General features: G+C 38.8%; 1 protein-coding gene across 23 annotated transcripts in view; it reads left to right on the top strand.

The window, feature by feature from the left end:
- NRXN1 (neurexin 1) overlaps positions 1 to 27,465 on the top strand; it is a 1,279,091-nt gene that overhangs the window by 1,239,145 nt on the left and 12,481 nt on the right. The window lies entirely within an intron of this gene.

Raw genomic sequence — 27,465 nt, 5'->3', positions numbered from 1 at the left:
TAACAAGTTTGCAACATTTATCTATAGGATCTATTGAAAGGAAAAAATATTTCTACATATTAAAACTTACAAGGTAACACAATGGGGGGGATGTTGTTTTACATAGCAACACAGTAGTGATAAATGTCGCTTTACATATCAAGACATTCCCAAATCTTCTAGTGTCTACCCCCCCACCCAATCCCTGTCCTCACAGTGAAAAGGTTAGCTTAGGATAAGGAGAGAGGCCAAATGAAAATACCCTTGGAAACCTAACAAGCTAGTCCCCACTTGTTTAGTTTACAAGTTTTTATACATATAGAGGATTTCAAGAGGGATGATTTTTAGAAAGCATATAAAATGTTACAGAATGCAGGTTTTACAAACAAGGGGGAGTTGGCTCATGATCCCTTTGTCTAGAGCAGTGGTAGTCAACCTGGTGCCTACTGCCCACTAGTGGGCATTCCAGCTTTCATGGTGGGTGGTAGTGGAGCAACCAACATATAAATAAAAAGATAGATTTAACTATAGTAAGTTGTTTTATAAAGATTTATTCTGCCAAACTTAGCAAAAATCCAACATAAAGTACTTAATAAATAATTATTATTATATGCTTTAACTTGCTGTAACTCTGCTTTATAAATTTTATAAAGTAAAGTTACTTTCCTACTTTATAAATCACCATTACTGTGGAACCGGTGGGCGGTTAGAAAATTTTATTACTAACAGAGATACAAAAGTGGGCAGTAGGTATAAAAAGGTTGACTAGGGATACATCACTCTCAGGACTCCAGGAGGGAGGAAGAGTTAGAATCAGTGTAGGATATGTAAACATTGTCTCCTAAAGGATCTTATTGAAGGGAAAGGGGAAGTTCTTTGTTGTCTAGCAAGTAGTGGCCTCAGTCCTTCCAAAGAACTATAGTTAAACTATGATTACTAACTTTTTTTCTTTTCAGAAAGGAGGGGTAAGGGGGCCTGACTCTTCTTTCCAAAATACTAATGTTAATTTTTGCAATTCTTTGGCACTTTATCACAATAGAATACCTTGTTGTGAGATAAGGGTCATTGTTTTCTACAGGATACATTTCCCCCCACATTTTTTACATAAAAAAATGTAAAAACAAAACATACCAAGATTATGGACTTCAGAAAGAGTGGTGGGGGATAGCACACAGGGCTGGTACCTACTGTTCACATTCCATTAACCTGAAACCTAATTTTTGTGTATAACTTTACAATGAGCTTTCCCTTTGGTCACTTATAGCAAAATTGTAAAGCTTAAAATTTATAGTGCATTGTGGAAAATTATTTGACTTTTCTATTGAAAAAAATTCACGCCACTCACTCAACTAGCAAATTATCTTAAGTAATATACTTCTGAATTTCCGAAGTGAGAGTATTATGGCAGCAGTAACACAAACAGCAGGGAGAGTGCTTGATATATTTAACAGAGAAAATTTGAGTCTTGCCATGGCTCTCTAACATTCAAGCTCACACATTTTAATTCTAGCTGGTGCATAATTTCTCCTCCTTCCTTTGTGACGTGATGTGACTGACCAACACATAAAAACTATTTCCACTCAAGCCCTGTTCTATTTTTTTCTCCTCTTTATTAAAGTGCTGATGTGGACTCTGAAAGTTAATTATAGCCTCGGTTGTTTTTTTTTTTTCCCAGTTATTCCTAATACCAAGTATTAGGGTCATTTCTGGAATTTTCTTTGTAAAGCAGTGTTTCTTAAAATTCAATAATTTTCTTGTCTCATTTAACAAAATGAGTGAGGAAGATATGGACTAACCACTATCAGCTAACGCATGACCTCAGAAGATGTCACTTAGTGCCCTAGGAAAACTTCATGTCACACTAACTCATTTGCATTGTTGTGAAGAATATTATTTTAAAGTAAATCTACTCGTACTGTACTGACATTTGGATTTTAAAACAAAGGTGGTTACAGATATGTATCTTGCATTTCCTTTTGACTGTCACTGCTCCCCACTGATTTTAGCTTCATCCTCTAAGCCAGGGGTCCCCAAACTTCTTACACAGGGGGCCAGTTCACTGTCCCTCAGACCGTTGGAGGGCCGGACTATAAAAAAAACTATGAACAAATCCCTATGCACACTGCACATATCTTATTTTAAAGTAAAAAAACAAAATGGGAACAAATACAATATTTAAAAAAAAGAACAAATAAATTTAAATCAACAAACTGACCAGTATTTCAATGGGAACTATGCTCTTCTCGCTGACCACCAATGAAAGAGTTGCCCCTTCCGGAAGTGCAGTGGGGGCCAGATAAACGACCTTAGGGGGCCGTAGTTTGGGGACCCCTGCTCTAAGCACTTAGCCCAGCCACTGAATGCCAGTGAGGAGCAGGAATGTAGCAGTCCTGACTCAGCAGCAGGTTTGCGAGATCCAGACGGGAGAGTTCTCACCCTCCTGCCTCGGCCTCCACCCCACCATCAGGAATCTCAGCCTCTGAATCTTCTTTCACACACAATTATGAGAACCCTGGTGACCATCCATTCCATTCCACTAGTTTATTGATCTTCATAATCATTCGGTTTTTGTTATCTGGACAAATATAGTCCCTTTGTGATACTTTCCTGGGCACCTTTGCCAACATCCTCCCTTTGTTTTCCATGGTATTTTCATTCTCTCTCAGTAAGAAAGGGGAAAAAAAGGAAGAAAGAAGTTACTGCTCTTTATTATCTATTACAGCAGTCCCATTTCTTTGCCTTCTCCCTCCCTCAAATTTCTTCTTTGCCCATTTCTCCTATTCTTACATGCCTAACCAGGATATTCTTTTTATATCTGACCTTCTCTGAGATCTTCCAGCATGGATTGTCCATAAAATAGTCTGGTGTTTGGTTTTACATTGGTGGGTGGGTGGGTATGGTGTTGTAAGGCCTGTAGTTGCCACCATCTTGGCCGTTCACGTGCAGGTCCTCATTGAATTCGGGCAGATGGTAAAGAAATGGCGGAGTTGGAGGATGGTGGGCCATTCTGTTTATTGGTGTCTCACCAAAACAGGCAAGCCACAAGAGAAGCCAAGGGAAAAGCAGAAAACCTGCTTTTCCCATGGAGGGCAAGGGATCAGGGAGAAGAGGAAAAGAAATCCTCCTACACCCCTCACAAAAATTAGCAAGACAATAGCCCCTCCCAAGCAGGAAAGCGACCTACAACCTCACAGACCACTGTATCTGCTGCTGCCCAGCCCCCAATGCAAACCACAAGCTAGCAAACATAAAAATCATATTTACAAACTTATATGACCAACAGGTGTTTATATTTGTTTTCTTATTTTCAGTTTCTAGATAGCATTTTTAATATTTTCCACTGCATTAGCAAAGTATAGGTTCTTACTAATTATACTACTTGCTGATTTTTCTCCTGCCTGACTCTTTTTGCCATGTGAGTAGAGGGTATCATCCTCTTGTATACAGAGTCCTGGGATGTTCAATATATAGTAAACCTCACTGTGAGAACTCTAATTGCATTTAAAATTATCACATATTTTTCTTCTTAACCACAGGTAAATGATCAAAGTCTTCTAGCCTTTCCTTATAGGTCTTCCTTACCATTCCTTATAGACTAGTTTACTGCCTCTCCCTTTCTCCGGAATTCGGGGTGGGGGAGACAGAAAAGAAAAAGAGAAAAATTCTGCCTTTTTTTTTTTTTTTTTTTTTTTTTTTTTTTTACAGAGACAGAGAGTGAGTCAGTGAGAGGGATAGACATACAGGAACGGAGAGAGATGAGAAGCATCAATCATTAGTTTTTCATTGCACGTTGCAACACTTTAGTTGTTCATTGATTGCTTTCTCATATATGCCTTGACTGCGGGCCTTCAGCAGACCGAGCAACCCCTTGCTGGAGCCAGCAACGTTGGGTTCAAGCTGGTGAGCCTTTGCTCAAAGCAGATGAGCCCGTGCTCAAGCTGGCAACCTTGGGGTCTTGAACCAGGATCCTCTGCATCCCAGTCCAACGCTCTATCCACTGCGCCACTGCCTGGTCAGGCTAGAGATTCTTTCTTTTGTCACCCTCCTGACTTTTTTACTCAAGTGAGTTCTGTCTGTTTTGTGAAACATTATAGCACAATGGAAAGTGAGGAGCAGCTTGTTAAGAGCCATACTCCAGATGATCTTTCTGCCCTTGTTTTCTTTACCACATGTACCACTATGTGAAAGAACCTTGTTTACTTATCTGTTCACTGCTTGTTCATTAATGCACAGCTTGCACACATATACAAGCCCCCATAGGGAGGGAAGAAAAAGAAATCCTGTTTGCCTTGCTCCCTGCATGGACTTGTTGTGTAAATTTTAATTTTGTTCTACTGTGACAGAGTTTCTTGTTCATTATACAAGAACTAGCAGGTACTGCTTCTATCTGATGACAGCTATTTCAAGACTCTTGTACCAAAGCCTAGTTTAACTCTTTATCCTCTCCTTCACTCTCTTTCCTTACTTTCTAGTTTCCTTTTTTTTTTTTTTTTGCATTTTTTTCTGAAGTTGGAAATGGGGAGGCAGTCAGACAGACTCCCTTATGTGCCCAACCGGGATCCACCCGGCATGCCCACCAGGGGGTGATGCTCTGCCCCTCTGGGGTGTCGCTCTGCAGCAATCAGAGCCATTCTAACGCCTGAGGCAGAGGCCACAGAGCCATCCTCAGCTCCTGGACAAACTTTTGCTCCAATGGAGCCTTGGCTGCAGGAGAGGAAGGAGAGGGGGAGGGGTGGAGAAGCAGATGGGCGTTTCTCCTGTGTACCCTGGCCGGGAATCGAACCCGGGACTCCTGCATGCCAGGCCGACACTCTGCCACTGAGCTAACCGGCCAGGGCCTACTTTCTAGTTTTCAATGTATCAATTCCTCTTAATGCTTAAACTTCAAATTCTGTCACTTCAATGGGATCATTGCTATAGGCTTTTCCTGTAATCTTACCTCTCTTTGAAAGTGTCTTGATAGTGTATTCCACAAATGGTTTATCTCTATTTATTACATTTTGTAAGTGAGGTTTCTTGTTTACATTGACTTGTGTGTCCAATTCCCTATGATTTTTTTCATGCCTATTTTTACTAATTCATGTAGTTTTGCTCTTTTGGTAGTATTGGTCCTGTTTGTGTGACAGCTTCCTGTGAGATTCTTAGTTTATATGATATTTTTCTATTGTCCAACTATTTTTCTTGGAATAGAGGGTATTTTTTTAATGCTGTTTAAATCTGAACATTGTTTTATTATAGGTCTCTCCTGCAGGTCATTGTTTCTTAATATCCTGGTTTTCTTAAATGTCTTTTTCTTGCTTGCATTTAATCTTGAATACCAATATAAAATAGCTTGGACAAAAATTTTAGTTGCTGCTGGTGTTATTAGACTTTGGATAATGTTAGCTATAGTTTGATAATTACTTCAGATTATCAGCAAGTCAGATTTTAGAAAATGAAGTTTTTAAGAATAGTTACTGTTGGAATCCATGAGAGTCCGAAAGACCAGAGTAACAGGCTTTATTGAAAGAAAGAAAGGAACCCTGCCGGGCACTTCTCCTGGGGGAGAAGAGCCCCAGTTATAGACTAGGGGCGAGTTATATAGTGTTTGGGAGAGCCTGAGGGGATACTGAGGCAAAAGTCCTGGTATGTTCGGAATGGTCCTCCTTGGGGGGCTTCGAGCATGTGGGTGTTGAATCAAAAGTCCTGGTATGTCTGGAGCCCCTCCTTGGGGCGGCTTGTCAGCTTTTGGAATTCCTCTGTCTCAGGGGCGATAGTCCAGTAAGGGTGAGGTCTGACAGATAAGTGGAACATCAAGAGGGCAGTTTGGAATTCACGTATCTATCAGTTCTCAACTCTGTGGTTACATATAAAAGAAAGGCAGTTATTAATTTTATAATATATGGTGAGGGGTGATGAGGAGAAAGAGGAGAAAAAATTGGAAAAGTATTGCTTCTTCTGGAGAGAACTCAAGAAGGGAATCTTGCCAAGCCAAGTCCCTCATTCAGTTAAGGAGGTCATCAATTTCCATGCTGTGAGGTCTGAACCAGGCGATGTCTCCGAAAACCTGAGTGAGGAAGTAAAAAAATTTTGCGAGGTAATAATTGTTAGTTGCTTGCTGCGAGTGCCAAGTGGACAGAGTGACATGGTTATGCATGGTCTCCTGGATGAGCCTCATGAGACGTGCTGGTCTGATTCCTCTCAAATGGGAGGACATGTGGAGATTTTAAGAGACAAGGAACCTGTTGGTGTAAATTTTTAGAAGAACTGAATATGTGTGGTTAAAAAGGAAAAGGGTTTGGAGAACATTCAGGAGGGAACTTCTCGGGCTGAGGGGCGGCTTCTTCCTGCTGTCATCCCTACCTATTTGATATTTCCCTCATGAAGTTCTCCTTGGGGTACTGGGGAATAGGAGTGTAGGAGCATTTGATTATAGGTAATCCTGGAGACTTCTCTCATCCTGGCCTGTAGGAATTTAATAAAGAAAGAGGCAAGTATTTGGAGATGAGCAATGCAGAGATAAGGAGGGTTGTATAGGGGTGTGTGTGTGTGAAAGTTCTTCCATGGTAAAGTTAGAGATATTTTTTCCTGGCAGACCTGGAGAGAGCAGTTAGCTTGAGTTAAAAGAAATGTTTCATGTCCGTTTGTAGGCTCCAAGAAGACCCAGTGATCTTGTCCTTTTACTATGTGAAGGGAAAAAGACTGAAAAGCGTTAAGAGGTGTTGCTATTTATTCTCCTAGTTCTTCAGGAATATGGGAGAGCTTTAGGGTTAGGGGACCTGTAGAGGTTGAAAGATAGAATTTAGGAGGTTTGCTGATACAGGGTTTCAGATTTTTCTGTTTCATGAGGGCAGGTTTCAGGGTTGATGTGTAGGGTTAGGTAGATTTTTCCAGTTGTCTGATTGGCGAAGGTCTGCATGCAGTTCTGTAAGAAACTAGTAAACAAATGTAAGAGGCAGGGTTTAAAAGTTAGAAAAGTAAATAGGAGAGTGAGTGGACTAATGAAAGGGAATAGTAAGATGCTCAGTTTGTGTGAAACCACTGATTCCATGTTTATGAATTCGCTGGGTTTCAGAGAGAGAGAGAGAGAGAGAGAGAGAGAGTAAATAGGAATAAGACAGGGCAGTGTGGCTAGTCCCCTTGTCCCTAGATCTACTTTTGTAGAGATTTCTAAAGCAATAAGAAGAGAAATTACCTGTATAGCTTGTTTGGTCCTTACATTGATGGATAGTGTATTAGGAACTGGAAGAGGCTCATAGGGTGGGATTAGGTTGATATTTAGGGTGAGATAGATTAGGGTACAGGTTTTTGTCTAATTAGTATGGAGACGCAGATAGGTGTTGGTCCCACACAAGTACTATAGAAAGTTCCTGATTTGGTGAGGCAGGCTGAGAGGTGAATAGAGAATAGAAGGACAAGGGGTCGGTTTTGTTTCTCTGTCTCTGAGCTCCAAATGGTCAAGGTGGAGGAAAGAGTCGTCCTAATAAGTGGGGAGGGTAGAGGATTGTTAGCTAGGGTGACTGATTAAACATTCTTTGAAAACCAGTTTTCTTACTGTACAAATTCTTTTTTCTCGGTACAAATCTCCTACAACCTGCACAAACCTCTACAACTTACATAAACCTTCAACTTTCATGCACTTTCTTATCCAGAAATAACTGGCCTTCATAACAACTTGTTTTTCCTTTTTCTTTCAAAAGTATTTCCATACCTTATACCTTCTATTATCAAAACCATACAATTCCTTTCTAGTCAGAACTCTTGATTTAAAAAATTTTAACCTCTTGTGACAATCAAGTTGACTTTTTTTTTATCCTAGTTTCCCTTTTCCCAAAGCCTGACTAAAAGAGTCCTTAGTTTTTTCATATATTTGCCATACATAGACCAACCAGCTCCAATCAGGTTTGTGATTGGAGTAAGGCATTCCGTTTTTCTATTTTAGCAGCAGTGGGAGTTGTCAGAATCATGGTGTGTGGACCTGTCCATGTGAAAGTTAGTCCTTGGGTGATGTAATGCTGGAAGTGCCTCTTGGACAGTGTTTGAACAGTTTGCTGAGTGACCTATAAAACCTGCAAGTACTTAGGGAAAGGGTGTTATATTTCTACACTTTTCAGTTAGAGTTTAAGTCCTAGTGACCACTGCTTCTAGCTGGAATTACCAGCAGGTCCCAGCCTATAATAGGCATGGGGCATTGAGATAAGAGGAACAAAGGAGATACTAAACATTAAATAAAGCAATAAAATCAGACTGTCAATACCCACAGTAGAGATCTTTGAGGGATAAATAAAACTTAAATATTCAAGCAAGGCATAGTAGATGGCCCTTGTGTTTACAAGAAATGAGATCATTTTATCTGCTACTTGGAAGGAATACCTTAGGCTTTTGAACGATGTCCTTGGGCCTTCAGTGGCAATTCCCAGCACGCTGGGCAAGGTCAGGTCACAGGTAGCTGGAGCAGGGCTAGAAGAGACTGAACCCTCCCTCCATGGAGAAAGGGGGCAGTTTACCTTCTCGTGTCCCTTTTTCCACAGCACAGGTGTGTCACTGGTGGGGCCAGGAAGCCTGGCAGGCTTCAGTTCAATGACCTTTCTTTCCACTCTGGAGCAGGGCCTTGATAGAATGCTATGAAACCCCTTAGGGCGCTGGAGCCAAAAGTTGGTATTTCCTGACTTCTTTTGGGCTTTATTTGCCTTTTCTATTACTTCCTTGGTCATTATAGATATTAAAAGCCATGCTCAGAAGATCTCACTGAGGGGTTTGACTAAGAGAGCAAAATTGGGAATTCAGTGTTTAAAGAAGCCTAATTAGACTGAGGAAAGAAAATATTTGATCTGTTGTGGTAGGTGGTTGGAGACTGGAGGGTCTGAGTTTGATCTAGGGTGAGACTTCAGGTGGTGGGGGTTAAAGTAATGCCTAGATAGACTAGGGACTGAGAATAAAGTTGAGCCTTAGCAGAGAAGACAGGATAACACTTTATAGCGAGGAAGTTAAGAAGGGTGGTGGTGAGTCTCCTTGAGGCAGGCAGGGAGGGGCTGCAGAGGAGTAGGTTATCTACATATTGTAAGAGAGTACTAGTTTTGAGATTGAGTGCTGCTAAATCCTGAGCTAGTGCCTGCCATTTTTGATCCCCTGGGGTAAAATAGTCCATGTAAGTTGCTGGGCTGCATTAGTGTCTGGGTAAAGGCAAACAGAAAGAGTCAGGGTGTAGAGGAATGGTAAAGAAGGCATTCTTGAGGGCTAGGATTGTGAATGAGTGGTGTTTGAAAGAATGTGTGACAGTAATTTACAGAGATTAGGGACTACTGGATGGAGGGGAATTACTGCCTCATTGATTAGGTATAAGGCTTGTATGAGGTGATAAGCTCCTGAAGGTTTTCGAACAGGAAAGATGGGTGTATTGCAGGGAGAGTCCATGGGGATGAGTAAACCTGGTTTATGAGGTGAGTAATTACTGGTTTAAGGCCTTAAAAACAGACACAGTTACACATTAAAGACTTCACATATTATGAATAAAGAAATTTAAATGAGTGCGCTTTACTTGTTTCAATTCACTAGAAATATTTTCTGACAAACAATGAGACAAGACAGATTACTTACTCACATAGCTTAATATATAATTCTGTTTTTTAAGTTTTTAGATATGGCAGGGAGTTGCCAGCAAAGAGGGGAGGAAGAGAGAAAGCAGACGGATGGACAGTGTGAGCAGCTGGATGGAAAGAAGGAGGGTCAGAATCTGCAGGAGGAGGAGGAGGTTAAAGTATTGGTGTGGCGCCACATGGTCAGAGGAGTCAAAAGGATTTAGAGCTCTGAGGAGAGAGGAGAGGGCGAGGAGGAAAGAGGCACGTCACAGTTTGTAAGGAAGGAGGAGGGGTCGGAGAGGAGACAGAACTGCAGTTTGTAAGGAGAAAAGAGAGGTCAGAGATGAGACAGGCACAGCTTCTAAGGAGGGGGGAGAGGATGAAGAACACAGTTGAGAAGGGAGAGGCCCAAGGCCAGCAGAGGAGGAGAAAGAGAGACTGGTGAAATGAGAAAACAGGATTTAGTGAAGAGAAGAGGCTTTCTGGAGGAAAGAGACTCCAGCAAAAAGATTTGCTGAGAGACTAGAGAGGGGTTCTGAGAGAGGGGTGCCCCGGGGGTTAGGCAGGAGAAGGAGAGAGTTTGGGAGTCCGCGGAGAAGAAAAGATTAGGAGCAGAGGTTTTAGGTGAGGTTTCTTTGGCCAAAAACGGCCTGCGTGTGGAACAGAAAGTACAGAAATTAAGGACAGGAGAGAAGGGAGAAGAAAGCCTGCACGTAAGGAATTTCTGATGCCCTCCCCATCCAGTGGCAGAAATTGTCAAGATGTCTTAGGGTATTGTAATTGAATGTCCCGTTCTCAGGCCAATGGGAGTCATTGTCTAGTCTGTACTGAGGCCATGCCGTGTTACAGAAGATTAATTTTTTTGGTTTGAGGTCTGAGAGACTGAATTTGGCGAGGATTTTTATGAGACATCCTAGAGGGGGCTAGTCAGAAGGCTTAGACTCTGAAGAGCCCATAGTGGAGACAGGTGAGCAAGAGGGGGCGTCCCCACCTTTTGTCACTGTCCCAAAAGGAGAGAATCTCCGTGTGGGGGAGTCGTCCCTGATAGAGGTCGTCACCACCTGTCAGGGAGTTCCGAGGACAAGAAGTCCAAGAGATTGGAGAGGTTTGCCTAGGTGCCTAGTCTTCCGTGCAGTCCACTGAGACTGAAAGTCAAACCCCTCAAAACGTGAGGCATGTCAGAGAAAACCATCCGACCAGAAAGGGGTGTTTTTAGAGAGAAATTTAGAGGCCAACCGGGGAAGGGAAAGGGAGAAACTCCTTACCTTCTGGTCCAGCAGGGGTTCAGGACAGGGTTAGACTGCCAGCCAATCATCCCACAATTACACATCCAAACAAAATCAGGGAGTAAGCCCAGGATGAGCTGCCGCTGCCCATTGCTTCCCTGGTTGTAAGTTTGGACGACAAATAGGGATCGTCCAGGCAGTTAGTACCCTGTCCCGGGTTTCAGCACCAAATGTTGGAATCCATGGGAGTCCGAAAGACCAGAGTAACAGGCTTTATTGAAAGAAAGAAAGGAACCCTGCCGGGCACTTCTCCTGGGGGAGAAGAGCCCCAGTTACAGACTAGGGGCGAGTTATATAGTGTTTGGGAGAGCCTGAGGGGATACTGAGGCAAAAGTCCTGGTATGTTCGGAATGCTCCTCCTTGGGGGGCTTCGAGCATGTGGGTGTTGAATCAAAAGTCCTGGTATGTCTGGAGCCCCTCCTTGGGGCGGCTTGTCAGCTTTTGGAATTCCTCTGTCTCAGGGGCGATAGTCCAGTAAGGGTGAGGTCGACAGATAAGCGGAACATCAAGAGGGCAGTTTGGAATTCACATATCTATCAGTTACATATTGCGTTATTCAGAAATGAATATATCTGCTATGCACTATTGCTACTTGTATGGCCAGCAGCCGGGGCCATCACTGCCAGGCACAGGCAGGCTCCCATTAGATTCGGGCAGACAGTAAAGAAATTGCGAAGCCAAAAACTGGTGGGCTATTCTTTTATTCTAGCCTTGCACCCAGCAGGCAAGTAAAAACACACAGGGCTCCAAAACCCATTAAAACCCATTCACACATTCTCTGGTTCCACACCAGGGTCTTCCTAGAATCAAAGGCCCTCCACCAGTCTCAGTCACCTCTGGTTCCCCATCTGCACACCTTGTCCCTTCTCCTCTCTGCACAAACTGGCTTCTCCTTCATCACCCTGCCATCTTGGCTGCCTTCTCTGCAAAAAATGACTTCCTTCTTTTCTCCTTAAAACTTTTTGGCATGAAACCCCTCCTCCAGCAAACATTAACATAACAATGGCCCATGTGGTTCCCCTCAGAACTCTTAATGAAGAGGGAAGTAGTATAATTGGTGGATTGTCAGTTTCACCATTGATCAGGTAATAGTGATTCCTACTGAGCACCCACTGTTCTGTTAAGCTCCAAGAGCAAAAATATAAAGTTTATATTATCAGTCCCATTCTAAAAAAGGACATCTTTTATTCTACCCTGAATGTTTTTCTCAGTTAATCTTTATGGTTACCAGTTTCTTCATCTCTGGCATTAAAATATCACCTATTTTTTAGTTTATTACAAAAATTAAAACTAATATTTAAGGCACCTACTACAATGCCTGTCATAAAGTAGAGCATAAATGGTGGCTCTTCTTTTTGTCAATTTAGTTATAAAAAGAATATTTAAGCTATCTTTTTTTCTTTTACTTAATGCTGTTACTTTTTCTGGCTGAAAATTGGTGGGCAATTGAAACCATTTAAGCCTCCTGATGGGAAATGTACATGTTGGAACTAGATTAGGAACAACCCCCTGGGTGGGAACACATGGAACTCAATTATATTTGATTGTAGCCATACTGTCCTGCATGGTTAACATTGGATGACAACTTTACATTGCTATAAACAGTGTTTACAATATAAGAGGGTGACTGTGCAATTCAGGAAGTCTAATAGAATCCCAAATCCTAACTGAGAGGTTGAAATCTGAAGCAGCTATTGGTAACTATGTCCCATGCCCTAAAATGCCTACTTTCAGCTGCCTGGACATGTAACAAATGGATGGCTTCTTCTTCACACTTTTACCTTCTGTGCTTTTCTTCAGCCTACAGCTGTGGTTTGTAGAATAAATGAGTTAATATATGCAAACCATGTTATAGAACAATGCCTTGCTAATAATAAGTGCTGTATAAGTGTTTGCTGCCAGTATAATTTGTATGATATACATATTTTACAAGACTTTATTTACAAGAACGTAGCTGGTTCGCAGTGTTGCCATTTTACAAAACTTAAGTTCCAACATGATTCTGAATCATGTTAGTCTATTTAGTTTTGAGGTCCTTTTCTAAATAGAATCCTTTCTGAAAACTCCTAAAGAAATTTGAAAAGGTACTTTTTATGTTGATATCTAAGACAGTAAATAAAGATAATAACTGTCTTTGCTGTGGGAGCTTCCTAATGAGTAATTCTAATTTGTAATTTATTACAAATTGAACAGAACCAGCTTCCAGTTTCCTGAGACTCCTATTTAGGACACTTTCCTCTTAGATTGAAAATGCTGAGAATAAATTGTGCATTCTCTTTGTGTAGGGATGGGTGGGTGAGAGGGTGTCTAGCTAATAGAATATTGGGCCACTTTCATGTCAGTTCTTTGTCAAACGAGAAAAAAGAAAGCTCTATTGAATAATAATTAAAAAAAACTGGGTAGATATAGCAGAAGAAAAGGATTATCATTTTTTGTAACAATCTTATAAGCATCAGCTGAAGCAGTGGGGATGAAGTCAGTCAGTACACCCTCTTACATGGTAACTGTTGGTTGTTCAAATTGATTACACTGGGGAACAAAATTTTTGTTGCATCCACAAAAACACTTGTTCTTACCTAACTCGAGTGTGCTGATTTCAAATCTGACATTAGTTTTTCTCTGTAAGCTACAGTTTCTTTGCAGTTTAAGATTTTAAGTTTTCATCTTATTGTAAAATTTTCAACATTTAGTTTAACATAATGAAGTATAATGTCTTCTTGGGCATAATCTCTGTGAAAATATAATAATTTATATAATGTAGTAAATACACTAATATACTAAAAGATATGATTGCATCAGAATTTGTCTACAATTTCAAAATAGAACATATTAAAACATTTATTTTAATCATAAAATTTGTGCAAAACTTATTTAAATTCTATTCAGGCACAAATTTGCGTTTGTAGCTCTTGCATTTGTGTACTTATTGAGGACAATCTCGTTTGATGCTTTAGCAGTAGTCTGCTCATCAATAACAGCTCCAAGATTTTCGGGAAACTTATCAAGGTGACTGTTCAGGAAGTGAATCTTAACGCTCATGTTACATCCAATGTCGCAGAAAGCCAACAGCATCCTTTGAACGAGAAGTTCATAGTTTTCTGCTTTTTTGTTGCCAAGGAAGTTCTTTGTACCTGCCACAAAAGACTACCATGCTGCTTTCTCTTCCTTATTCAAACCTTCCTGGCAAATTCTTCGTCACGTATGAGGGTTTGAATTTGAGGTCCATCAAATACACCTGCTTTTATCTTCTCCAAAGACAAGGCAGGAAAAGCAGAAATAATATGTTGAAAGCATTCACTTTCTCTATTTAAAGCCTGAACAAACTGCTTCATTAAGCCAAGTTTGATGTGAAGTGGAGAAAAAATGATCCTGTCTTGATTAACTACAGGTTCATTCACAATATTTTCCATCCCTACTTCTAGAGCTTCACATTTTGGCCACTCCTTCTGTGTCCAGCATTTCTCCTGAGCTCGGCTGTTCCACAAACACAGAAAACAAAGATACTTTGTGAAACCTCTCTGTTGTCCTAGCAGGAAATTTACCATTTTAAGATCCACCAATGATCCAGTTATGTTCCTCATACTTCAGAAAGTCGAGGACAGTTTTTATGTCATTCTTACTAAGTCATTCAATTCAGGTTGGCTAAACTACTGAGGGGTTAATGACTGCTTGGCATCAGAATAAGACCCTTCAGATTCTACAACCATTTCCTCATGCATCTTATCAAAATACACTTGATCACCATGTTCACTTTCTTCATCCTTAGAAGAAATAAAACCATTGAAAACTGGAACTGGGAGTGTCTCAGAGTGTAGGATAGGTCACATTGCTGAAGGAATATTAGGATATGTGATCATATGCCTTTTTTTCTTGCCGATGCCCTTTGTATGTATCAGTCAGAAATACCAGTCACTGCTTTGGTCCATAGGTTCACGCCAAACCATGGGAATACCAAAAGGCATTCCTTTGCATTTCCCTTTTGTCCAGTCATGAGCATTTCCTCACAATTATGACACACAATATGAGGAGCCCAATTCTTGTCTTGATTGCCAAAGGGAACTTGAAAATAGGCAATATATGCACATGTCACAAATAATGAAATATTGCACCTTTGACGTTGAAGTGTGTAACAGGACATATATAACAGAAGATGTCAGGACTATTCTTACATTTACACCTACTTGAAGAAGCCATGATTCAATCTTAAAACAAAATAAGAGGGTGTTTTTTATCAGATAATAATTTTTTACACTTAAAAACAACTACAGTTATGTAAAAGTGATGTTTGTAAAACATTAACTGCCTTGTGGTTATGTTCAATCCAAGAGTCATTGCCCTTTAACTCTAATTTAAAAACCAATGCATGCCATAACTGTAACAAAAGGAAATTAAGATTGTATAAAAACTAGAGCATGCACCAAAAAACAAATTTCAGATTTGGAATCAGTGATGCAGAAATATATAGAAACAGTTCTAAAACCTCATGCAATAGAAAATGAAAAAAGAAATTGTTCCCCAGTATTAGGGTTCAGGTTATATGAGTAATGATAGATCACAATAATAACTAGTACTTAGTGAAGATTTATTCTGTTTGTCATTGTTCATAGCACTTTATCAACATAATCCTATTTTATTATTTAACAAAGCTACAATATTTTTACATTTTATATTTTAGAAAGTTTGAAAATTCAGCCATCTCACAAATATAGAATTAATTTTTTAAATGTTCCATGGCCTGCATAAATTTAATTTGATGGCATAAGGTCCTTTGCATTTATTATTATTCATTGGGATAAATTTGCTGCAATTACCATGCAATTCTGAGCAGTTTTACAGTGTGCTATTTTGAGAAAAGATCAAAGAATTTCTATTAAACCAATTCCATTGACCACATTAGAACTGAAACTATGAATATTGAACAAGGTGCATCTTTTCATTAAATAAGCAATCACAATCATTTAAAGGAATATATTACTTAATTATATTTTTAGAGCCTGATTAGAAGATAATTTTGTGTAATATTTTAAATTGGAGTATGTATTATGTGATTATTCAAAAACAAGTTTAATTAGCTCAGAATAGCCAACACATTGTTGTTAAAATGGAGAATTTTGAGTTATAGCCAGAAAAACATTAGTAATGAGTGCTCCATTTTAGGGAACATCTAATGCATCTCTTTAGCACCAGGCCAGTGTCAGTGCCGAGGACCCAGCTAATTGTTTAGGTGCAGGGCAGGGCACCTGCGTTGGGGCACTGATGGGCTAGTTGGCTTTCAATGTCTGACATGCTGGTGGAGAAATAATTTTTTTAATATAAATTATCTAGAAAACAAATAAAAATGAACACTGTAGGGTTAAAATAAAAAGCCATTTTAAACATCATTTGCATTCACTTCTTCCCTGCTTTGCTGGGAGCAGTAATGTCAAAACAAAAATTACTTTGGACAAAGTTAAAAGAAGGAGGCCAGAACTCAACTTCAATTCAAATAAAATACTGGAGAATTTTAAGAGCTGCATCAGAGGGATCACAGACCATCTTTGGTTTGTTAATCAGCTTCACCCAAAGAAAAAGTAAACCTTCTCCTTCTATGTCTGTCTTTAGGACTGGAGGGATGCCGGGGTCCAGCCCCGGCGGGGGGATCCAGGGGTCCCACAGGAGGAGACGGCGTCGGCGAAAATGGAGTGAGAGAGCCGAATTCTTTTCTTTCTCTTTATTCTCCGGTTAGCATTTACTGCCAGGCATCTCTACCAAATGCTAGTATAGCTCCCTTTTTATACACGCACACCGAGTTTCAATCACATGGTGTTAATTATTACTTTTGTTTCACTATGTTTTCATGTTTCCGGATAACAGTTAATTTACATCTATGAGTCACAAATCAGGTAGCAAATCATTCAAAATACAAAATAACTTGAATAGCGATAACAACATCAGTAAAAGCTTTTAGAGTATTAGTTCTAAAAGTTAACTATAAAGTGAGTTAAGGGGCAGAGAGAGATTAGCAGACGACAACAATGGACCACCGCTTGCTCAGGTAAATGGCCTTGGGTTTATGCAGTGTCCTACTTTTTCTCACAAGATTCTAAAAGGCTTGCCTCTAAAGAAATTAACATAACATCAAGAATAGCTTTCACCCAAAGATATGCAGAGTGTACTTGCAAGATAGCCCAGCAGCAACACAAGACATTCCAAGGATTTCCCTACATTTTTAAATCTCATGAGAACATCTCATTGAGAAAGCCTAGCAATTGCTTTTAGTCAAAAGACAATTCTCTTAGTAAAACATTCTTTTCTTGCTGACTACGCTTTCATCCTAGGCCACACAATGGGCCATCCTACTATACCTTATCTAAGATACTATTGTCTAATCAAATATTACTTATTTATTATATTTAAACACTAGTTAAGTTCTGACTCTATTCTTCTCAGAATATACCACTATTTGCAGATCAAAGAAGAAAGGAATGTTTCTCTACTTATCACATGAAAAGGCTAGGGAAGAAAAATGTTAAGTGAAGGCCGAAGGGTGCTCTGTGCACAGCCACTGCCTCCTAACCATTCACAAGTCACAATCTCTTCTTTCTAACATGATTAAGAAGGAATTCTTCTACAAACTTAACCCTTTACGAGGGATATCATAGCCAGCCCAGTTGGGATATCATGTCTATGAGCCCAGTTCAAGGGGCTTGCAGGCTTTTCTGTGGAACTCACACCCTCTGTCTCATTTCCAAAGAAATCACTACGAATCTACAGGGAAAGCATGGTACTATTATCCCTGTGCCACAAATAATAGCACACACCCAGAAAAGGGGGGATATAAGGCCAGATTAATTCAAAAAGTCAAAGGGGGGAGTATCGTTGTGCCTATCCTTCGTGGTGACCTTGTCACCCCACAGCCATTGGTCTTCACTGCAGTGACTTTGTCACCCCGCAGCCATTGGTCTTCTCTGCTGTGACTTTGTCACTCCGCAGCCATTGGATCTTCTCTGCTGTGACTTTGTCAATCAGCAGTTTTGATCTTCTTCTGCTGTGACCTTGTCAGCCAGCAGTTGTGGGTCTTCTTCTGCTGTGACCTTGTCAGCCAGCAGTTGTGGGTCTTCTTCTGCTGTGACCTTGTCAGCCAGCAGTTGTGGATCGGCTCCCGACAGAGGGAGTTCTACAACTTGGAGCAAAGGTCCCTTGAGGAGGCCCTACCCTCCTATAGAAACCAGGAGATGGGAAACATCTTCCTTGAAGGTTAAATTTCACAGGGACAGTGCGCTGTGAAAAAAAAGTCCTGGGTTGTTACACTAGCAGAAGGCTTTTTAAATATTTACATATCAAAGAGTTAGAGAAGGAATTTGGAATTACAAACTTTCTAAAGTAAAGGCTCAAGGGAAAGGGAATCCAGGCACCTAGAGGCAGGAAGAATTGTGTGAAGTTAGTTGGTCATGCTGTGGGTGACAGCAAAGGTTAAAGTTTTGGCCAATGAAGGTGATTCCACCTCTCCAGGCAACCAGTCTGATGCACCTAATTATGTAGTTCCCACTATGAGAGAAGTAGAAAACAATAATAAACAAAGATGGTTTTTTGTTTGTATAGCAATTTGTGTTTAACAGGAACTATTTTGACTTCTTTGTGATTTTGGAATTTTTTAACAATGTAATGGAACAGAGCATGACACATGTTAGAAAACCCCTTAAAGAACACTTTGTAAGAATGGTGCTATGCAACAGGGAGTATTAGTTTTGTTATAACTTTGGAGTCAGAACGAGTTTGAAGTTGTAGCTTTTCCTAGTCTTGAGGAAGATACGTAGCATCTTTGAGGCTCAATTTCTTAGTCTATAAAATGGGTAGACTAGGGTTATTGTAAGATTGAAAAAAGATGCATGTAGTAAAGGCATTGACAAATAATTTATGATGAACTGAATGGTGAGCAGAGGACCTGTTGCTACTAGCTTGAGTTTTTGTGTCAGTGCATGCATTATTCTACTTTGTAGTGAGGTCCCTCATAAGGCATATATATTTGATCTGAGTGAAAAAAAATGGGCACAGTCCCTTTAATGTTAAAGAAAATGAGGTCTATTCAAATGTCTTAACAGATGATTGGTTGCTTATAATGATTACTTAGCAAACAACTAAATTTGCTGAGTTAGAATAAGCATTTACTTCAAAGTCTGCAAAAATATACATGGCTGCTAATACAGAACCTTCCTAATAAGAAACAGAACAGTCTGTTCAGTGATGAGTACACAATAGATTTACAGAGATTCTACATGTATTCAGCCTTAGAATATTAATAACTTTTCACATCACAAGCCTTTATTAGAAAATGAAAAAATACCATATGAACCTGTCTAAATTGTAAGATGTCCTATTGAGCTTTGAAAGAAACAAAAATATGTATTGTCATACTTTAAAATACTAACCAAAATTATATGAAGAAATGTGGTAAAGGTTTAGAACATATAGGATAATTCTCTCTCTTATAGACACATAAAAATCAGGAAAAATGGAATCATGTTTTCTTGTAATTTGCACCAAATGCCTGCTTTGATAATGAAATTGGTTTCCAGTGGAGTTTTCTTAGTATTTCTTTAATTATATTTCCTCAGTTGATACCAGAGGTGAGTCAGCATATTCCGAATACTACATACACTACAGGGAATGTTGCTTCCATTAAGAGCCAATATGTTTCTTTGTTGATTCATGTGCTCCAAGGAGCAGCAAATGCTACATTAGACTTTAGTCTACATGCCTCATCTCATGTCACTTGACTTGTGAATTGAATCACTCTCATCAAGAAGCTTGAACTGGTAATAAAATAGAAAAGACAAGAACACTTTGGACTTCCAATGAAGATGGCAGACTAAGTAAATTCTGTGTTCACTTCCTCCCATGATGACATCAAAATTACAACTAGATTATAGAACAAACATCATTTAGAACCACCTGAAGACTAGCTGAAGAGAAGTCCTATAACTAAGGAGGTAAAGAAAAGCCACAACAAAACTAACAGGAAGGGCAGAAGGAACTGGTCCCAGACCCATGGTATAGCAATTAAGTATGGGAAAGATAGCTAGGCTGCAGTGGTGTCCCGTGAGGAGCAAGAAATCCAGGCCCCTAATAAACTCCCCAATTCAGGGCACCAGTGCTGGGAAGAAGAGTCTCCATTACATCTGGCTATGAAAACCAGCAGAAACTGTATTCCAGTGAGACAGAGGCTCAGGCATTCCTCTTGAGGGTGCCCAGGTACAGACTCTCTGGGCACAGAAATCACAGCTCAAAAGGGACATATTGAGAGTAATTGAATTGACTAGCTTCAGGATGAGAACTGGAAGAACAGGGATTGGGAAGCTCTCTCCCGGGACAAAGGTTCTGTTAGATACCACTGTTCCTTTGTTGAGCATTGCCATCATCCATCCAGCAGGCTCAGGCAGGCAGCAAATCTGAGCTCTCCAATGACCAGGCTAACCTGGTGATCCCCTGAGACCCCCAGCCCAGCCTGAGAAACTTCTAGCTGCTTTTCCACACAAGTGGAAATCTACAAAAGGTCCATAAAACTCAAACAAGCAACACTACCTTTGGTGGGCCCTGTATCTCTTGCTAAGTGAAACCAGTCCCTCCTGCCACCCAAGTATAAGCAGTGACAAGTCTTAACTTGTACTGTAGCTCACATCAGGTGGCTGTAAGCATGAATTGAAACCAATGCTGGTTCGGAATAGCTTAAACTAAGTGGCCATAAACCTGGCACAAGTGGCAGCTGGCTTCAACTCACATTGTGGTGCCCTCCACAAGGTCCAAAGCTAGGCAGTAGTTTCAGCTGACCATAGTTCACATCACAGCCTCTCCCAAGTCCCTCCAAGAACAGCACAAGCACAAGCAAAAAAACAAAAGGAACAACAACAACAACAAAAAACCCCACCACACATCACTTTGGAGTTCCCACCACATGGCCAAGTCTCCTAAGAGACTCCAAAACCAACATTCCTAGTAGTTCTGAAGCACACCAGAGCCCCAATCAAGCTCACAAATGTTTTACCCAAAGGACATATGTGGCTGGCACTAGACCCCTTCTAAAGCAACTCCTGCTCCATAGAGTCAGCCCAAACAAAGCTCATCCACTATAGTCACAGCAGCCCTAATAAACAGTCAACCTGAGGCTCAATCCTACCCACTGACACACCAACAGTAATCAAGGCTAGACTACAATAGAAGGACTACAGAATCCAAACAAGGGACACTCCTGAAGTACTCAGCTCAGGTGACCAGGAAGACTGAGTCACTTGGCCTCACAAAACACTCCCTAAATAAGACCACTGTGCCAATACTTGGAGTTCCACAGATTTATGCAAAACATAAAAACAAAAGACACAACAACAACAAAAAAACAGGAATTCATCCAAAATGAAGAGACAGAAATATGTCCCAAATAAAAGAACAGGACATATCTCCAGAAAAAGAACTAAATGGCATGCAGACAAGCAATCAACCAGATATAAAGTTCAAAACACTGCTTATAAGGATGCTCAATGAACCTAGGCAAAGAAGAAGAATAGATAAACTCAAAACCTCAACAGAAATAGAAAGCATAAAAAAGAACCAGTGAGAAATGAAGTAAATGATATATTAGAGGAAATAACAGTAGATTTGATGAAGTAGAGGACTGAATCAGTGATCACACAGAAAAGGTAGTAGAAAACATCCATTTGGAACATCAAAAAGAAAAATTTTTGTTTCAAATGAGAATAGTTTAAGAGCCCACTAGGGTAATATCAAGTGTACTGGCATTCACATCATTGGGATATCAGAAGGAAAAGAGACAAAGCAAGAGACTGAAAATCTATTTGAAGAAATAATGACTGGAAACTTCCCTAACCTGGTGAAGGAAATAGACATGCAATTCCAGGAAGCACAAAATCCCAAATATGATGAACCCAAAGAGACCCATATTAATGCCAAAGTTAAAGACTATGCAAGAACCTTAAAAATAGCAAAAGGAAAGCAGTTATGTATAAGGGAGCTCCCATAAAATTACCAGCTGATTTCTCAGAAGAAACTTAGACTGTTTTGTGACAATTACTTCTGACTTGCAAAGTGATAAAAAGCAAAGACCTATGCCATGCTTACTCTATCCAGCAAAGCTAGCATTTAGAATTTAAGCAGAGATGGAGTATCTCAGACAAGATAAAGCTAAAGGAGTTTATTGCCACTAAACTAGTATTTTAAGAAATGTTAAAGGGACTTCTTTAATTAGGAAAGAAATGTTCAAAGTGTGAATAAGAAAATATAAGAAAAAAATTCTCAAAGGCAAACAGTAAAAGCAGTGGCTCAACCAACTATTAAGTTAGATGTGTGGTTAAAAGGCCAACTAGGAAGACCATGTGTAATTATAATAATAAATTAAGGGATATTAACAAACACACAAAAGAAATGAAAAAATAATGAAAATAACTAATGTGGATGGAGTGAGTAAAAACTTGTGATTTTAGAATGCATTCAAAATTAAGCAACAATCAACTTAAAATACACTGCTATAAACATAGCTTAGTATATATATATATATATATATATATATATATATATGAATATGGTAAACACAAAACCAAAAATCTACAAGAGATATACCAGAAATAGAGAGAAAGGAATCCAAATACTATACTATAAAAAGTTATCAATGTACAAGAGAAGAGATCAAGATAATAAGAAAGGAACAGAGAACTTCAAAATCAATCAGAAAACAATTAATGGCAATAATAGGCATATCTCAAGAAACAAGAGAAATCTCAAGCAAGCAATTTAGCATGAAACCTAAAGGAATTAGAAAAAGCACAATGCCCAAAGTGAGTAAAATGAAGGAAATAATGAAGATCAAAATGGAAATAAACAAAAAAATAGTCTAAAAAACATAGAAAATGTCAATGAAACCAAGAGTTGGTTCTTTGAAAAGAAATAAAATTGATAAACATTTAGACAGACTTATTAAGAAAAAACAAAAAGAATTCTCAAATAAATAAATCAGGATAGAAAGAGGTGACTACTGATACCACAGAAATACAAAAGATTATCGGTAAATAAAATGCCAAAAAATGAACATTCTCTAAAAAAAGAAAAAGAAAAAGGAAGCAAGAAAATTATAGGCCAATATCCCTAATGAGCATAGACGCAAAACTTCTCAACAAAATATTGGTAAACTGAATTCAGCAAGACATTTAAAAGATAATACACCATGAAAAAGTGAGATTTATTTCTGGGATGCAAGTTTGGTTCAATATCTGCAAATCAATTAACATGATATAACACATAAACAAACTGAAGAATGAAAATCATATGATCATATCAATAAAAACAGAAAAGCAAAATCCATGTTAATAAAAACTCTTAGTCAAGTAGTAATGCAGGGAACATACCTTGACATAATGAATACCACATTTGACAAACTCATAGCGCTAACATCAGACTCAATAGTAAAAAGCTGAAAATTTTGGCCCTGGCCCAGTAGCTCAGTCAGTAAAAGCATTGTCTTGACATGCCAAAGTTGCAGGTTCGATCCCTGATCAGAGATCATGCAAGAGTCAACCAAATGAGAAATAAATAAATGGAACAACAAATCTCTGTTTCTCTGTCTCTAAAAAAAATTAATGTAAAAGAGCCCAAAGCTTTTTCTTAAAAATTAGGAACAAGATGAGGATTTATACTTTAGCAGTTTTATTCAACATAAAATTAGAAGTTCTAGACATAGCAATCAGACAAGAAAGGCATCCAGATTGGAAAGGAAGAAATAAAATTGTCATTATTTGCAGGTGACATGATACTATGTAGAGAGATTCCTAAAGAATCCATCAAAAAACTATTAAAACAAATAAATGAATTCAGTAGCAAGATAAAAAATAATATTCAGAAATCATTTGCATTTTTATATACCAGTAAAAAACTGTCAGAAATAAAAATTAAGAAAGCAATCCCATTTACAATTGCACCAAAAAGAATAAAATACCTAGCAATTAAATTAACCAAGGAGGTAAGAGAACTGTACTTAGAAAACTGTAAAACGTTGAACAAGAAATTGATGAAGATATATAAAAGGAAAGCTGTACTGTCCTTATTGACAGGAAGAATTAACATTGTTTAAAATGTTCATACTATCCTTAAGCAATCTACAGATTCAGTGCTATCCCTATTAAAATACCAATACCATTTTTCATGGAACTAGAACAAATAATACTAAAATTTATGTAAAATCAGAAAAGACCCTGAATATGCAAAACAATATTGAGAAAGAAGAATAAAGTTGGAGGTATACTATCAGGCTATATAAATCAAGACAGCATTGTACTGGCATAAAAATGGACCCACAGATTGATGGAAGCGAACAGAAAGCCCATAAATAAACCCATTCCTTATTTTGTTAATTAATCTATGACAAATGAGACATGAATATACATAGAGGTAAAGACAGTCCTTTTAATAAATTTTGTTGGGAATGCTGTACGGACACATGCAAAAAATGAAACTGGACCTCTTTGTTATACCATTTACAACAGTGGTAGTGAACCTGGTCCCTACCGTCCACTAGTGGGCATTCTAGCTTTCATGGTGGGTGGTAGCGGAGCAACCAAAGTATAAATAAAATGATAGATTTAACTATAGCAAGTTGTTTTATAAAGATTTATTCTGCCAAACTTAGCGAAAATTTGACATAAAGTACTTGGTAAGTAATTATTATTATATGCTTTAACTTGCTGTAACTCTGCTTTATAAATTTTATAAAGTAAAGTTACTTTCCTACTTTATAAATCACCATTACTGTGGAACCGGTGGGCAGTTAGAAAATTTTACTACTAACAGAGATACAAAAGTGGGCGGTAGGTATAAAAAGGTTGACTAATTTACAACAATAAAGTTCCCAAATTATAGACCTCTTAGAAAACAATAGTCAGTTAACTTTTTGACTTTGCTCTTGATGATATTTTTTTGGATATGTCTCCTTAGCCAAGGGAAACAAAAGAAAAAGAAGCAATAATACATCAAACTAAAAAGTTTTTTTAGAGAAGGAAACCACCAGCAAAACAAAATGACAACCTACTGAATGGGATACTTTCCCATTAATACATTTGATAAGTGGTTAATACCCAAAATACATAAGGAACTCATACAACTTAACACCCCCAAAATACAAACAATCCAATTAAAAATGGGCAGAGGATCTGAATAGATATATCTCTAAAGAGGACATACTTATGGCCAACAGACATCTGAAGATGCTCAACATCAATAATTGTGAGGGAAATGCAAATTAAAACCACCTCACACATGTCAAAATGTCATCAATATATCAACAACCAAGTGTTGGTGAGAATGTGAAGAAGAGGGAACCCTCATGCACTGTTGGTGGAATTGTAAATTGGTGCAGCCACAGTGGAAAGCAGGATTGAAGTTCCTCAAAAAATTAACAATAGAAGTACCATATGACCTAGCAATTCTAATTCTGCATATTTAGCAGTACCAGAGAATTAACTGAGTAAACCATATCATAAATGAAAATAAACCTGTATCTCCGGCAAGAAGGGGAAATGTTATCAATTTGCCCTTTAATATCTAGAAAGTTTTAAAAAGTATTTCTGAATTCTATCAGCATAAATTTTTTCTCAGTAACCACTATGAAACCAGCAGTGTTTCAGTTGGATAAAATTAGGTTGCCAGGATGGGAAGAGGGTATATATCATACGCTATTCTTATTTTTGGAGGAAAAAAATGCCAGTCTCTGCCCCTCAGAGCTTTTGAGAGAAAGAATGATTAGCTTTCCTATCTGTTCATATAGTCTACTTGTTCTTCCTCCACTCTGGGCTGCCTGACTTAACTGGGCAAACCCATCACTCACCTGCTCCACTCCCAAGACGGATGGCTTGTCTTCCATATTTCCCAATTCTAGGCCTGACATGATTCCTTCTAAGGGGCTCAGTGGGGAAGCCATCTAATCTTTCACCTTAGCTGTTGCACTTTCACCAGAAAGAATGTGATCTTTTCCCAACAAAAGATAATTGAGACAGCAATAGCTTCCTGACAGGAATATAAAAATGATCACCTGAAGTGAGTAGACCCAGTTTTAAAATCAAGAGAACTATGTACTGCCTTGCTACCCAGAATGACCTGCATTTACAAAGATGCTGTGCATGAACCCAGTTGAGAAGTGTGCCCTTAGGACTCAGAATACAATTCTGCTATTTCATCCAGAGAATACTGTGCAATTCCAGAGCAGGTTAAAAAAAAGAGGGAAGAAAAAGAGAACTGACCTAGCAATTATAGAAACAAACCCTAAAACATAATTGTTATTATTTTTTATTAATTTATTATGTTTACATAGATTCTAGTGTCCCCTCGAATACATCCTTATTTCTAAGATAGTAAGTCTTGCTGTCGGTTGTTACCAGAGAGTAGTCTTAGGTGATTGATTTCATGATGCCTAAAAACATAAAATATTATAATACAATGGATGCCAGGGAGAACTGATCCATAAAGAATGTTTGCAGATAAACAGAAACAAGCTCTACATGCATCATGAAAATTGATGGCTTCAAACATGTTTTGTAATGTAAATAGCCATTTACCATCTAAATTCACAGGGCTTCCATCCGTGAATGGGAAGTCCCTGAATCCAGAGACTCTCCCACAGAGATAATGTCATTCATGGTCACTGTCACAATAGACTGAGCCATGATGTGCAATTCATATTGCAGAACTGTCTACTGATTGGGACAGCTGCTGATTCAATACCTTTTGTGGGGAAGACACAGGGAAAATAATCGGGCCATCGTTGTTTTTACATAGCACTTTCACATGTGTTGTCCTACCTGATGTGATGCTCACCGGGGGAGGTAAACAATGTATTACCCTTATGTTTCTGATGACAATATGTTAGCTGAGGATAAGGAATTGTTATGGATCACTCAGCAAGTTAGGTTAGGTGCAGTGCCTGGAGTAGGACCTATGGTCTGATATGCTCCTTAGCACTCTGCACTGCTTTCTGAAGATTCTGCAGCAATCTAAACTGCATTCTAAGGGAGGTGCAGTGGAATGAAGCCGAAAGGGATACAACTGGTCAGCTGCTTAGAAAAGAGGCCTAAGGTGCTCAGTTCTGCAGAAAAGGATAAAATTGGGAATAATAAAAATGGTTCTGCAGTGCAGACACGTTGAATATATAAAAAGTAACAGACATACCCGAGTTTGAATTTTGGCTGTGCCACTTTGAAGCCTGAATAACATGCATCTGTGAGACCTAATTTACTTTCCTGTGAAGGAGTGATAACACCTACATCACAGTTATGACGAATAAATTAGATGGTTTGTATAGAGTGCACAGCACAGAGCCTACAATGTAATAATAATTCAGTAAAGGTAGCACTTCTTAACTTATTAAAATAAGAAAATATATTTAAGACTTGCAGTGAGTCAGAAGTCATAATAGCCATGTTGAGCATCAGTTGATAATTAAATTATGCAAATATATATCTACTAAGAGTATATTCATGCAATACTTGGGAGGAAATTAAGAAAGAGGGTTTTGATAATTCCACATATTTAAGTAAGTTAACCCCAAGGTATTATAAAATATTTCCTGGAGCTCTTCAAAATTCCAACTTTAATGATAAATTATGAGGGTGGGA

The sequence above is a fragment of the Saccopteryx bilineata genome, chromosome 3 (assembly GCF_036850765.1).
Source record: "Saccopteryx bilineata isolate mSacBil1 chromosome 3, mSacBil1_pri_phased_curated, whole genome shotgun sequence".
Classification (NCBI taxonomy): domain Eukaryota; kingdom Metazoa; phylum Chordata; class Mammalia; order Chiroptera; family Emballonuridae; genus Saccopteryx; species Saccopteryx bilineata.
The sequence above is the reverse complement of the archived record's forward strand: the minus strand, read 5'-3'. Positions and strand labels throughout refer to the sequence as shown.